Genomic DNA, 13,907 nt, shown 5'->3' with positions numbered 1-13,907 from the left:
ATATATAGATGCTCCGATCCGATCAAGGCGTTGAGTATCTTAGTATCGAGTTCCACGACTATCTTAAAGAATGAGGCACACACACATAACACGTATTTCATATAGAAATAATCAGATCTGTAAGATAGAAGAAAGTGAATATACATTCACACAGATAACAACAAAATATACACATAACACGTATCTTGTATAAAATACTTCATAATTATACGTTAGGAGAAAGTAACAACGCACTCACACGTATAAACAACAATATACTTAATACACTCAAACCATACTTGTATTATTATTGCGTTTAGGAAATGTAGTATACACTCACTTGATCAGAAGATGATCGGACAGCACTACGACTTGCAAAAGTAGTAATCCTCAGCAGATCTGGAAGATCTCTACAAAAATCGAACTTCTTGCGGGCAGAGCTTCGGCTCGGAAACCGCACTTCTCGGGATCTTCAGGATCTCGGGACTTGCTTCGGGACTCGGGAATATTACCGGGGCTTCGGGGTACTTCTGGCACACATATCGAGGCAAAAAGAGAGAGAGAATGGAGAAAAAATAGCAAAGAAACTCGGCAGCCTCGCATCCTATTTATAGGAGGCTGATGCCTCGGAGTACGCGGGGCGTACTGGTACGAAATCGTCACTGCGTTCGTCATCCGAAGTCCTCGAGTGCGAGTGTCGACATCTTCGCTGTATGCGGGGCGTACTCCGGATGAGTCCGGTGACTCGCCTTCGGATAAGGCCGGATTTTCCAATTAAAATTAAATACAAATTATTTAATAAACTTCGGAAATTCATATCTTCTTCATACGAATTCCGTTTTCGACGCTCTTTATATCCACGCGAAGGTGAGACTACGCTCTACAACTTTCGTTTAGACTCCATCGGCTAATTTTGACTTTATTTTTATTATTTATTTTTAATAGGTCGGGACAGAAAATTTCGTTATAAATTCATAACTTCTTCGTTTGACGTCCGTTCTCACCTAAATAGTCGAGACAACTTCTTCGTCCAAAATAGTCGAGACAACTTCAATTCTCAACGCTCTTGGCCTTCTCCTTTCAAGATTGACTTTCCGACAAAGAGCATCAACGACTACATTAGCTTTACCGGGATGGTAAAGTATCTCACAGTCGTAGTCCTTGAGTAATTCCAGTCAGCGTCATTGCCTCATATTTAATTCCTTTTGATTAAAGAGGTATAGGATACTCTTATGATCAGTGAAAAGTTTGCACTTCGTGCCATAGAGGTAATGTCTCCATATTTTCAGAGCGAAAACTACCGCTGCCAACTCCAAATCATGAGTCGGGTAGTTCTTTTCATGCTCTTTCAGCTGTTGAGCCGCATATGCTATCACCTTTTCTCTCTGGGTCAAAACACAACCCAATTCAACCCCAGACGCATCGCTATAAATAGCGAAGTCTTCGACTCCATCGGGTAGAGAAAGTATCGGTGCCTTGCACAACTTCTTCTTTAGCTTCTCGAATGCTTCTTTATGCTTATCACTCCAAGCATAAGTAGATCCTTTATGGGTCAAAGCTGTCAATGGAGTAGCAATCGAAGAAAATCCTTGGATAAACCTTCGGTAATATCCGGCTATCCTAAAAAGCTTCGGATATCTGTGGGACTTTTCGGTTGTTCCCACTTCGTCACAGCTTCGATCTTCGCTGGATCAACCATTATCCCTTCTTGGTTGACCACGTGACCCAAGAATTGGACTTCACGAATCCAAAAATCACATTTGGAGAACTTCGCATACAACTTCTCCTTCTTCAAGACTTCCAACACTTCTCGCAAGTGTCTGCCATGCTATTCCTGCCTTTTCGAGTAAATCGGAATGTCATCTATGAACACTATCACAGATTTATCAAGGAACGGATTACAAACTCTGTTCATTAAAATCCATGAATGTTGTCGGAGCATTGGTTAGTCCAAAAGACATAACCAAGAACTCGTAGTGTCCATATCTAGTTCTGAACGCAGTCTTCTCTATATCCTGCTCTCTCACTTTCAGCTGATGATATCCTGACCTAAGATCGATCTTCGAGAAATAGCTCGAACCTTGCAATTGATCAAACAGGTCATCAATCATTGGCAACGGATATCTATTCTTAATTGTTGCATTGTTCAACTCTCTGTAATCAATGCACATTCTCATACTTCCATCTTTCTTCTTCACGAATAACACCGGAGCTCCCCAGGGTGATGAACCAGGTCTAATGAAACCTTTGTCCAATAACTCCTGAAGTTGCATCATCAGCTCCTTCATCTCCGTCGGTGCTAATCGATAGGGTGCTTTTGCAATTGGCGTTGTTCCTGGTAACAAGTCAATTCGGAACTCCACTTGTCTATCAGGTGGTAATCCAGGAAGATCTTCGGGAAATACTTTCGGATAATCACACACCACAGGAATACTCTGCATCACCTTCTTCTCCTTCTTAGAATCAATCACGAATGCTAAATATGATGTACATCCCTTGGTAAAACACTTTCTGGCTTTCATTAGGGAAATGATTCTAGAATTTACCCTACGTTTATCTCCATACACCATAAACGATTCCTTCCCTGGCGGGTTTACCTTCACTATCTTCTTCTTGCACAAAATTTCGGCATCATTGGCGCTAAGGCAATCCATTCCCAATACGATGTCGAAACCATTAAGTTCGATAGGCAATAATTCCTCGTGGAACTTATTCCCATTCAAATCGATTAAGATGTTTTTCATACGATGGCTAACAGGTACAAACTTGCCACTAGCAACTTCAACTAATAAAGCATTATCTAGTCTATCAACAGGCAAAGCTAGTTTTCTACCAAATTCATGCGATATAAAGGAGTAGTTGGCTCCATAATCAAATAAAATTTGGGCAGGAAAATTGTTAACGAGAAAGGTACCTGAAGCGACATCAGCTTCATCCTTAGCAGCTTCCAGTGTCATCTGGAATGCTCTCGCCTTTGGCTTTGGTGGAATGTTGGGCTTCGCTGCCTCCTTCTTCTTCAGACAGTCTTTCAAAGTGTGCCCCTCTTCATTACAACCAAAACACATCCTTTTGTTGTTCGGACATTCATTGGCAAAATGTCCAACCTTCCCACACTTGTAGCAGGTTACATCCTCGCTACATTTCCCAAAGTGCTTTTTCTTACACTTTCACACCACTTCGCTTCTCCTCCTTTTCCCCCACCAAACCTTTTCGAATCAGATTTCGAAAATTTGCTTTTCTTACCGGAACCAGATGTTCCCTCAAACTTTCTCTTCTCACCAACCTCAACCTTGTTGGTGGTTCTCCCCTTAATCATGTTCTCAACAGACTTAGCAGCCCAGATAATTGCCTCTAGAGTATGTGCTTGACGTACTGGCACCTCGCACTCCCATGGGAGTCCCTTCGTATACCGGTCCACCTTTGTCAGCTCGTCTGGAACGATACGCAAGGCAAACTCCATCTTATCGGTGAAGTTATTGGTGTATTCATCGACTGACATGCTGCCTTTCGTTAGTGTCAGAAACTTGTTCTCTAGATCCAATAGATTTTGAGCCGAGCAGAACTTGCGCTTGAACTGCACCAAGAACTCTGCCCATGACAATTGCAGTGGATCATTTGGGCTTAAAGTCTTCCCTAGAGTGTTCCACCAACGAACGGCTCCACCTCGGAATTGACGCACTGCATAGATAGTCTGCAACTTGCCTCTGCAGCCACAAGTCATGAAGGCTAACTCCATTTCAGAGATCCAATCCATCACTCCAATCGGATCCTCCTTTCCATTGAAGGTCGATGGTTTGCAAGTTAGAAAGTGCTTGTACTTGCATCCCATTCCATCATGGTGGTCTCGCCTAACTATCAGTGGGTTGGCTTGACCAACTGATCCACTGAAGTTTCCACCTTCCGAGTGCCCTTCATTTAATTCAGGCTCTTCCACACGAATTGACAGCTCTTCATGATTCTATTGAATCAACCATCTAGTTTCATCCATTTAACGATCCAACATTGTTTGAATCATCATTTGCACACCAGCCATTGTAATTGGCTCAGGTGCTGCTGCTACGATAGGTCTTTGCTCAATCACTGGTGGTTGATTCCTGTTTTTATCAGCATTTCCAACTCCACTTCTTGTTCTCACCATTTTTGATCTACACACCGAATATGGTGAAATTAGATCCTTATTCACGATAGATATTCAAATCATCCTTATCACTCCGAAACGTTTACATGTTAGTTCTAATATCGTAGACGTACGCTTAGAATCCTACACACATAAGGTTTTTAGATCCGGTCGGCAACAGACCATAGATCCGAACAAATAATATCATATATGGCAACATATAACATTTAGCACATAAAGCATTTTAGGCAACTTTCCTAAAATAAACTACTGCTCGTGTCTAAAATGTAACAGACACACATATCAAAATTTCACTTAGCATTCTAAGTTTAAGTCTAGAAATCCTAAAAATTCCTAGTTCGCTTAAACTAATGCTCTGATACCAACTGTGACATCCCAAAATCTCGCCCACAAAAGACCGATTTTCATTTATGTTTTTAAAATAAATTTAGAGTAAATCCTTTTGATTTGAAAGAGTTGCGGAATTTGTTCCCAAAAACAAAACATGATAAAACAATGTTTACCAAAGCATTTCATAAAAAGAAATGTATTTTCATTATATAATCAAAACTCGGGGTGTCATGTTCCGATATAGACCAACAAGCATAAACGATAACATTACAAGTCATTCAACAAATATATACATATACAGACTTGTAAACAAAACAACTTGATGTTCATCCATCTTACGCCCTTGCGCCACTTCCTGTAATACAAATAAAACTGAGTGGGTCAGGCTTGGGAGCCTGGTGAGCATATAGGGTTTTCAACCCACAATAAATAATTAAATTAATTATTATCAACCAACAATAACCCATTTACCCATTCCCGTTATTCTCACTTTATGTCTCTAAAATAACTAACACAAGGGACCTAATCTAAGAATATTTTCATCGGGGTGACAACACATGCTGCAGGGGTTCCTCAGCAATATAAGTCAAATAAGGCAACCATGAGGGGGATGGAATACAACGAATGAACACCCAAGTTCATTAACACCTACAGGTTATGAGCATGCTAGCGTTCCATTGGATTGTCTAGAAAAGTCCGTGGTCGTCATCTAAATTCCGCTAGATGATTGGATCAAAACAACAACGAGGCCTCTCATCTGTTTATTACACACCAACTATCTACCCATGTTCTACCCAACATATTAGTAGATAAAAACATACATTTTTATACATATTTTTCAAAACCTGTATAGCATGCTTGATCAATACATTTTCCATATAACAGATGAGGCACACACACATAACACGTATTTCATATAGAAATAATCAGATCTGTAAGATAGAAGAAAGTGAATATACATTCACACAGATAACAACAAAATATACACATAACACGTATCTTGTATAAAATACTTCATAATTATACGTTAGGAGAAAGTAACAACGCACTCACACGTATAAACAACAATATACTTAATACACTCAAACCATACTTGTATTATTATTGCGTTTAGGAAATGTAGTATACACTCACTTGATCAGAAGATGATCAGACAGCACTACGACTTGCAAAAGTAGTAATCCTCAGCAGATCTGGAAGATCTCTACAAAAATCGAACTTCTCGCGGGCAGAGCTTCGGCTCAGAAACCGCACTTCTCGGGATCTTCGGGATCTCGGGACTTGCTTTGGGACTCGGGAATATTACCGGGGCTTTGGGGTACTTCTGGCACACAAATCGAGGCAAAACGGGAGAGAGAATGGAGAAAAATAGCAAAGAAACTCGGCAGCCTCGCATCCTATTTATAGGAGGCTGATGCCTCGGAGTACGCGGGGCGTACTGGTCCGAAATCGTCACTGCATTCGTCATCCGAAGTCCTTGAGTGCGAGTGTCGACATCTTCGCTGTACGCGGGGCGTACTTCGGATGAGTCCGGTGACTCGCCTTCGGATAAGGCCGAATTTTCCAATTAAAATTAAATACAAATTATTTAATAAACTTCGGAAATTCATATCTTCTTCATACGAACTCCGTTTTCGACGTTCTTTATATCCACGCGAAGGTGAGACTATGCTCTACAACTTTCGTTTAGACTCCGTCGGCTAAGTTTGACTTTATTTTTATTATTTATTTTTAATAGTCCGGGACAGAAATTTTCGTTATAAATTCATAACTTCTTCGTTTGACGTCCGTTCTCGCCTAACTTTTTATCGATCTGATACTAACAATGAGATCTTCGATTCTCATTTAGATCACTAAGGCTAAATATCGATCTAATGTAAATTTCACTTTTTACGTCATTCAGCGGTGCCGGTTCTGTCGCGAAACTTCGACAGGTCATAACTTCTTCGTTATAACTCGGATTTCGGCATTGTTTATATCTTCAGAAACCTTGTTTCAACTACTACAACATTATCTAAAGATATCAAGTTTATTTTACTCTTAAATTTTGATGCTTATTTTTATTCTTAATTAATCAAACCACATAATTAAGCAATTAAGCACAAAACACATAGTACTCGAATAATACACTTATATTATTTCGAAACGGGTTACAAAGGTTAACCTAGACTATTACATTGCTATAAATGGCAAGCCCAGAAACACAGGCGTTACATTCTATCTTGATTTTATGATTTTTATGTCACGTGCTTTGGAAATTTTATTGCATGAATAACTAGAGAAAACTTAGATCCAAATCTATCAGGGTTGTATGTACACCATAGGAGTATTATAGTACACAAAAACCCAACAGTGGTATCAGAGCCATGGGTAGTTTTCTATTATATTCATGCATAGCTAATTATTCAAAGTTGAATCAAATGAAAAAAAATTGTTTCTGTCAGCATGAACTCGACGATTCCACTATTGGACTTGACGATTTGGATGATTTTGGTCATGAACTCGACAAGTCCATAGCATGGCTTGACGAATTGGATCATCAGTTGGCAGGATTTTCGTGTTTTTTGCATGTTTTGGATTAGGATCATCAACACAAAATGTTTTGGTTCATAAAATTTGATTTTGTTAATATGGTAATAATTATCCCCATCTAATAACATGATGATTGCCAAAATTTTAAGATAATTACTTGATTTTATGAAAAACTAATTATTTGTAAAATTTGAATCACTTTGCTACAATAGTTGGATTAAATCAATTTCGGAAAAGATAAAATGATATCATTGTTTTATTAGTTTAAAGTTTGATCTAAATGTTTTAACGAGTTACAAATTTTGTCATCAAATTTGGAACGCAAAAGTTTTTTTAAGGACTTACAAATAAATATTAGTTAAATTAATCTTAATGGTTTTTAAGAGTTCAATAAGTTATGGAACCTGAAAAGTCTCATATTCATAAAACAAATTAACTCCTTAAGTTATGGAGTTCAAAAGTTTCAAAAATGTAACTCACGGGTTCATAACTTAAAATTCATTATATAGTTTTAATTTGATTTAGCATATTGATGTTTTTGATGTTTCTGAATAGTTCAGTTAACTCTTATGGACCTTATTAATAGCTAATTAAATGTTTAATTAAAAGAATATTATTAAATTCATAATCATATGGTTTAAGTTTAATTAAATTAAGAGTATAATTTATTAATATATTAAACCATCAAGTATTTTAAAAGTTTAAAATACACCCTTATACTATATAAAATTAAAAGTTTAATATATTATATATGTATAAGTAAGAGGTTAGACTTACCATTAGCAGACCTCATTCACGAAGTCGGTCTATAAGAGGGGAGTATAAGGTTGCTGCTTATAAAATGGTGGTTTAATGGGTGTCCACTCTCACCCACCGCTTCCTTGACTGGTGGAGGGTCGTTAGCCGAACAGGTAGGATAAGCCACTAAACCCTCATTAAAAGTATAATGAATTGTAAACTAACTAAACCCTTATAAATTCCCAATCTTAGATACTTTAGAAAAAATGTGAAGTTGATGCTAACCCATGAAATTGCACATTGCATCTTATTAGTCGATAGTGGAGCGTGTGTGTAACGACCAAAAATTTCAACATAATTTAAACTTTTCAAAACAATTCATTTTAATAACAATATTACAAAAAGGTTTTCAATACATTATTTACCAGAGTATTCCCAGGTTCATTTCATAAAACATAAACGCGAGGAACGGTACGATCACGCCTTTGCCTTGCCACAGTCTCCTGAAGAACCTGAAAAACATTAAACCACAACTGTAAGCCCGAAAGCTTAGTGAGATACCCCCAAAATACCAACCACATATACGCCCTTCCAGGCTACGACCTTCTGGTCCAAAAACATATTGCCTTCCGGCCCATAACATATTGCCTTCCAGCCAATAGCATAAAAGCATACATAACATAACAAATCATAGAACAGCCATGCATATCGGGTTTACTGTGTGACTGGTCCGCCATATCGGGCCTTCAGTCCACCGAGTCCACCCTCCGAGTCTAGTCATGTCCTTCGAGTCTTCAGTGTGGTTGGTCCGCCCACACCGGGCCTTCAACCCACCTGGTCCACTCTCTGAATCTACAGTATGACTGGTCCGCCCGCATCGGGCCTTTAGTCAGCCTGGTCCACTCTCCGAGCCTCGGCACATCTGGTTCGCCCTCGTGGGGCCTACAGCCTATCCGGACCGCTCGCTGGGCCTTCAGAACAACCGGTCCGCCCTGGGTATCTTGGCCTACAGCACAAAGCAGGACCCACCTCAACCCATCTCTAGTCCATGTGCACATAACATACAATCATATAACAGTCATAGTCAACAAACCGATCAAGCATATCACATAACATATCATTACCCTAACCAGGTTACCGACCTAACCGGTCACTAGCATAACATTACTCTACATATCGGGAAACTGACCTTAATCAGGTCTCTAGCATATACCATCCTAGCTATCAGGATGCAGACATGTCAAGAAATAACATAACAACCATATCCGAGTCACAATCCAATAAAGGGCCGACCTTGGTGCCTTAGACCCTGTCGATATAGTGAGGATAACTCACCTCGAAACTGTCAGCTGAAAGGATAAGATCCCGCTGCTCCGAACTCAAACACAAACTCCTCCACTGAACACCAAAACACTCAACTCAATAAATACCCTTAATTACCAAAATACCCCCGGAAGACAACTGGTCAACCTTGGACAAAGTCAAAGTCAACCCCTGACTGAATCTACTCGCTGAGTCAACTCGATGACTTGCCGAGTCCCCAAGCTCAGAACTTCCCTCAACCCGCGACCTAACTCGCCGAGTCACCCCGAGACTCGCCGAGTCCAACAACTCTGAGTCCACTCGCACCCAACTCACCGAGTCATCCCTTGACTCACCGATTCTCGACTCAACCAGAAAATATTGGGACTCTTCGACAAGACTCATCGAGTCCACGAACAGACTCGCCGAGTCTAAGGCCATCTTCAACCTACTCGCCGAGTTGTTCATCCAACTCGTCGAGTTCCAGCTCATCTTCAAGCAACTCGTCGAGTCCACCCTTGTGACTCGCCAAGTACAACCGGTCTGAATCTAAACAGAAGTATTCCAGGCCATGCAGTTGATCCAAAACATAGATCTAGCCTCCTACAACCCATCCATCACGTAAAGTGGCAAACTTTACGTGAATCCAAAGAGATCTAGGCCTTTTTACTATAGGGTTTGGGGTTTGGGACAAGATAGCTCCATCAACAACACAAGAATAGGGACTTTAATGCTCTTAAGACCTTCTCCACTCCAGATCTGAGGTAGCAACCTGAGATCTATCCTTCAAACTCAAGATGCCACAAATCTAAGCTTCCCATACAACCCAACAATGAAGAATCTAGAAGAACACAACCCAAAAACGAGATATTACCTCAAAAGGATGCCCCAACTGCAATAAAACTCGAATCCAAGCAAAGCCCTATGATCCAAGCCTCCTCTCCTTCAAGATTTCTTCAACAACCACCTCCCCAAGCTCCAAATGCACTCCAATCTTTCACAAACACAATTTCTAGGGTTTCTGGACTTCAAGGGGGATCAAAGAGGCTGGGGAGGGGACATAATGTTCTTTAAATAGGGCTCATTCCCCGGATTTAGGGTTTTCTCCACTCAGCACCTACTCGCCGAGTCCATCTTCTGACTTACCGAGTAGGCCACTTGACTCGCGACCAAAGTCGCGACCCTACTCGCCGAGTCCATCCATGGACTCGCCAAGTTGCCCTTCAAAATTTAGACTTTTAGTCCTTCAACTCTACTCTTGCTATTCCGGGATGTTACAGTGTGTGGTTAACCAGCACACTAATATGGGACTAATGTAGGATGACAATGGGTAGCTTAGAGATTATCATAGATCAATAGAGCGTGTGTGGTTAACCGACACATTGATTAGGTGATAAATGACTTCGAGAGTACCAAGGTTAATTTGCATGGTTAGTCATACCTTGTTTGTGATCTCGGTATCCCAGTCATTTACCCACCTTCAAATGACTTCAATTTCGTTTGATACTCTCTTCCGTTTGGTACTCTCGAAGTCATTGAAGGTGGGTAAATGACGATTTACCAATTTCCACCAAGAAAAACGAAAATGAAATTGAAGTCGAGAGTACCAGGCTATATGACAAACCGCAACATGTCCCTTATCGATCTTACATATTTGCTAATTTTTGCTGAATGAGCAATGATTTGGCGCACAAGTAACGCAAATTTGATTGTAAGATCTACTTCCTAAACTTCCATGGACATTGACAATGGAAACATTAGAAGTCCATAAAAGATTTATTTTTCCAAGGGAACGGGAAAGGCTAAGTTTGAGATCTTCACTTGTACCATTTCAAAAGAATCTATTTGTTTCTATTGCCAAGAAAATAGGCATTGGTTGTGAAGCTGTCATACCCACCTGAAGAACCACAAGGATGGTAAAGTCAAAATGTATGACTATGCTTCAGGTAAGTCAACTATCTATCTCTATTAAGTTCCTATTTGTAGATTCATAATACATGACGTGATAAAATTACATTTTGATGTTTTGTAGGATCAAAGGAAGATTAAAGGAAAAGCATGTTGAGTTTGATCGCGAAGAGATGGATTTCGATTGCATGGTTCGATGATCGGATTTTTGAGCCGATGCTAGGAGTTGTGACAGATTGCTTAAGAAACATAGTTTTCAGTAATTGCATTATAAGGAAAAGTTTTCTTCATTTTTATAAATAAATAAAATTTTGAATTTTATCTTGTTTTATATTTCCTTGCAATGTCATTTGTGAAAATTGGTGTTTATATATTGTTCGCAATATTGAAAATGGATTTGATTCTTTCGATTTTGGTAGTGTCATAAATTACCAACTAAGGAAAGATTCCCATCACCCAAGTTTCAATTAGATAAAAACTTGGAATCATGTAACTTGTATTTTATGATGAATAAGAACCTTCATCTTTGGGAATTTAAGACTAATTCATTGTTCACATGTATATGTGAGTCAAGTGAAGGATTAGGGGATCTAATACACATAGTTGTGCACTGGTCCGGTCCACCACAAATAATGATAAGACTATTCATCATGATTTACTAAGGTTTAGTAAATATGTTCATGCTTACAAGATTAAGTATAATTCTGAATCATTGGAAAAGTTTCACTGTATAGCAGATTGAATAAGAAGAATCAATTAGGCAGAAAGATAAAATTTCTTCAATCTGAAAGGCAAGGAGAGTACTTTAGTATCGTGTTTTATGATCATCTTAATAATTATGAAAACCATATCACAATTGATACTCTAAGGACACCTTAGTCCTTGCATGGCTAATAAGAGGTATTAGTAATTGTTGAAATGGTTAAATCAATTAAGGAGAGTCATGCTTCGTTCCAAAATCAAGTCTTAGAGTCATACTACAAGATTGTGCCTCAAGTGACATAATATTAATAAAGGTTTACAACACTTATCAAATGTAAGTAAAATGTTTTCTACTCTTGTACATTTGAAATTGGTAAGTTGTGATGTTTTGGATAAAACAAAGATCAACTAAGATCGATTGTCATAAGTGCTTGTCTTGATAAGAAACCGCACTAACTCTTAAATATTTGTTTTTCAAATAATATTTCTTGACAGATAGAGTATTATATGTCAAGAGGTTAGTGGGAGTCTCAAGGATCTTGAAAGTTTTAAGAACTAACCAAGAGTAAACCTATTGTTAATAACTAGTACATGACTTGATATTTGTAACCTATCGTGTTGACATATTCTTATTTTTGTGCCCATTCCAGTTGGTTGAATATGCTTGTGAGTTCTATGAGTACTCGATTGTTTGCATGACAACTTGGAAGCAATGGTAGGCCCTTGTGCTCCCAGGAGACAAGAAATTAATATTGAAAAAGTTCAGTCCATATGAGTTTGGATTTGTCACTAGCCTTGTCTTGTAAGTATGGTTATGACAAATTCACGTGGATAGGAACACGTACACCATAAAATCTAAGTGTCATAAGGTTTCTCTCCGATTCATGAAAATGATTGTGAGTAAATGTCTTCACTAAGTATATTTTAAAGAGTTAGAAATTGTGATATTTACATTCTCAAATTCGAATATGATTACGACATCCCTCTTCATAGTTTGAATTGTGAGAAATGGCAAACAGTTTGAACATTTGGAACTTATTGTTGTAAGTTCTAAATATATTAGACATGCATATGAGCTTTCTAATAAAATGTGTATGAACTTAGATAAAGGCTTATCAAAGCATCTCATATTATAAATCTAAACTTTGGTAAAAAAGTCAATAACTATTGATTTCTATAAGTCCAACTGATTTATGAGTACATGTCAAAGCTAGTGGGAGCATAAGTGTTATGCTAGTAAGAATATAATTTCCATGATAGTAGGAGCATGATTATTATGTGAAGTGTTGAAAGTTAGCAATACTAGTTATAGGAAACAAAAGTTAAGAATTTTGCAAAGTTGCAGGATTTGAAAAGTTGTTTCGCTATAGTAAGGGAGAAGATACTTATACTTCATTATGAATCTAAAGCTTAGATTGAAATTTTAATTTAGTCATAAACATATATGAATGTTATGTTGAAATGATTCAACATAAGGAAATTCCATATATAAAAATATTATAGCAAAATACTGGTCAAGTATCATGTCTTTATGTAAGACATTATGAATCATGTCCCATATGCTTTGAATATAGGATCTATTGCATATGTTATAATATTTATGTGTTCTGAATTTTCCAAATGCTTGGGGTATTAAGAAGGAAAAAGGACCATAACTGGATACGACTAAAGTTCTTAAACAAATGTCGAGGACAACCTGAGGTTTACCAAGGATTGGTTGCTTGTGGATAGTTGGAAGTATAGTAATGAATGAACCATATTGATATAATTTTGAACAGATAAGATTGTATTAAGAATGGATAGTCATGTGGCAATTATGGAAAAGTTTCCATAACAGGAGTTGGATATCAATAATCTATGAGTGGGTTAGAAACTTTTATGCAAGAAGGATGTTCAAAGCAATGTGCTTTGAATATAAGACTTCGTATCCATGGAATTGTCTTATAACAATATCCAATGGAAAGCTTTGTAATTGGCAAAGTCTATGTGACTTGTGTACATAGTCATTACAAAATGATCACTGCATATAAGCTTAGAATCTAACTGATTATAGTAAGTGGCAAGGACTTGGTATTCTCACACTTACAAAAAGGATTTAGAATTGTGAAATGAGTGTCATTGGAAATGTTTATAGTTGATCTATTTCACAAAGCAAGGACCATAGGTAAACATAGTATGCATGCTTGAAGCATGGGATGACTATTGTTTTAATTAAAGTATTAAGTTGATTAATCAAAACATTATACGATAAATAATGTGTAATCAACATGGTACGACC

This window comes from Lactuca saligna, chromosome 9 (assembly GCF_052625555.1).
Source record: "Lactuca saligna cultivar CGN05327 chromosome 9, ASM5262555v1, whole genome shotgun sequence".
Taxonomy (NCBI): domain Eukaryota; kingdom Viridiplantae; phylum Streptophyta; class Magnoliopsida; order Asterales; family Asteraceae; genus Lactuca; species Lactuca saligna.
The sequence above is the reverse complement of the archived record's forward strand: the minus strand, read 5'-3'. Positions refer to the sequence as shown.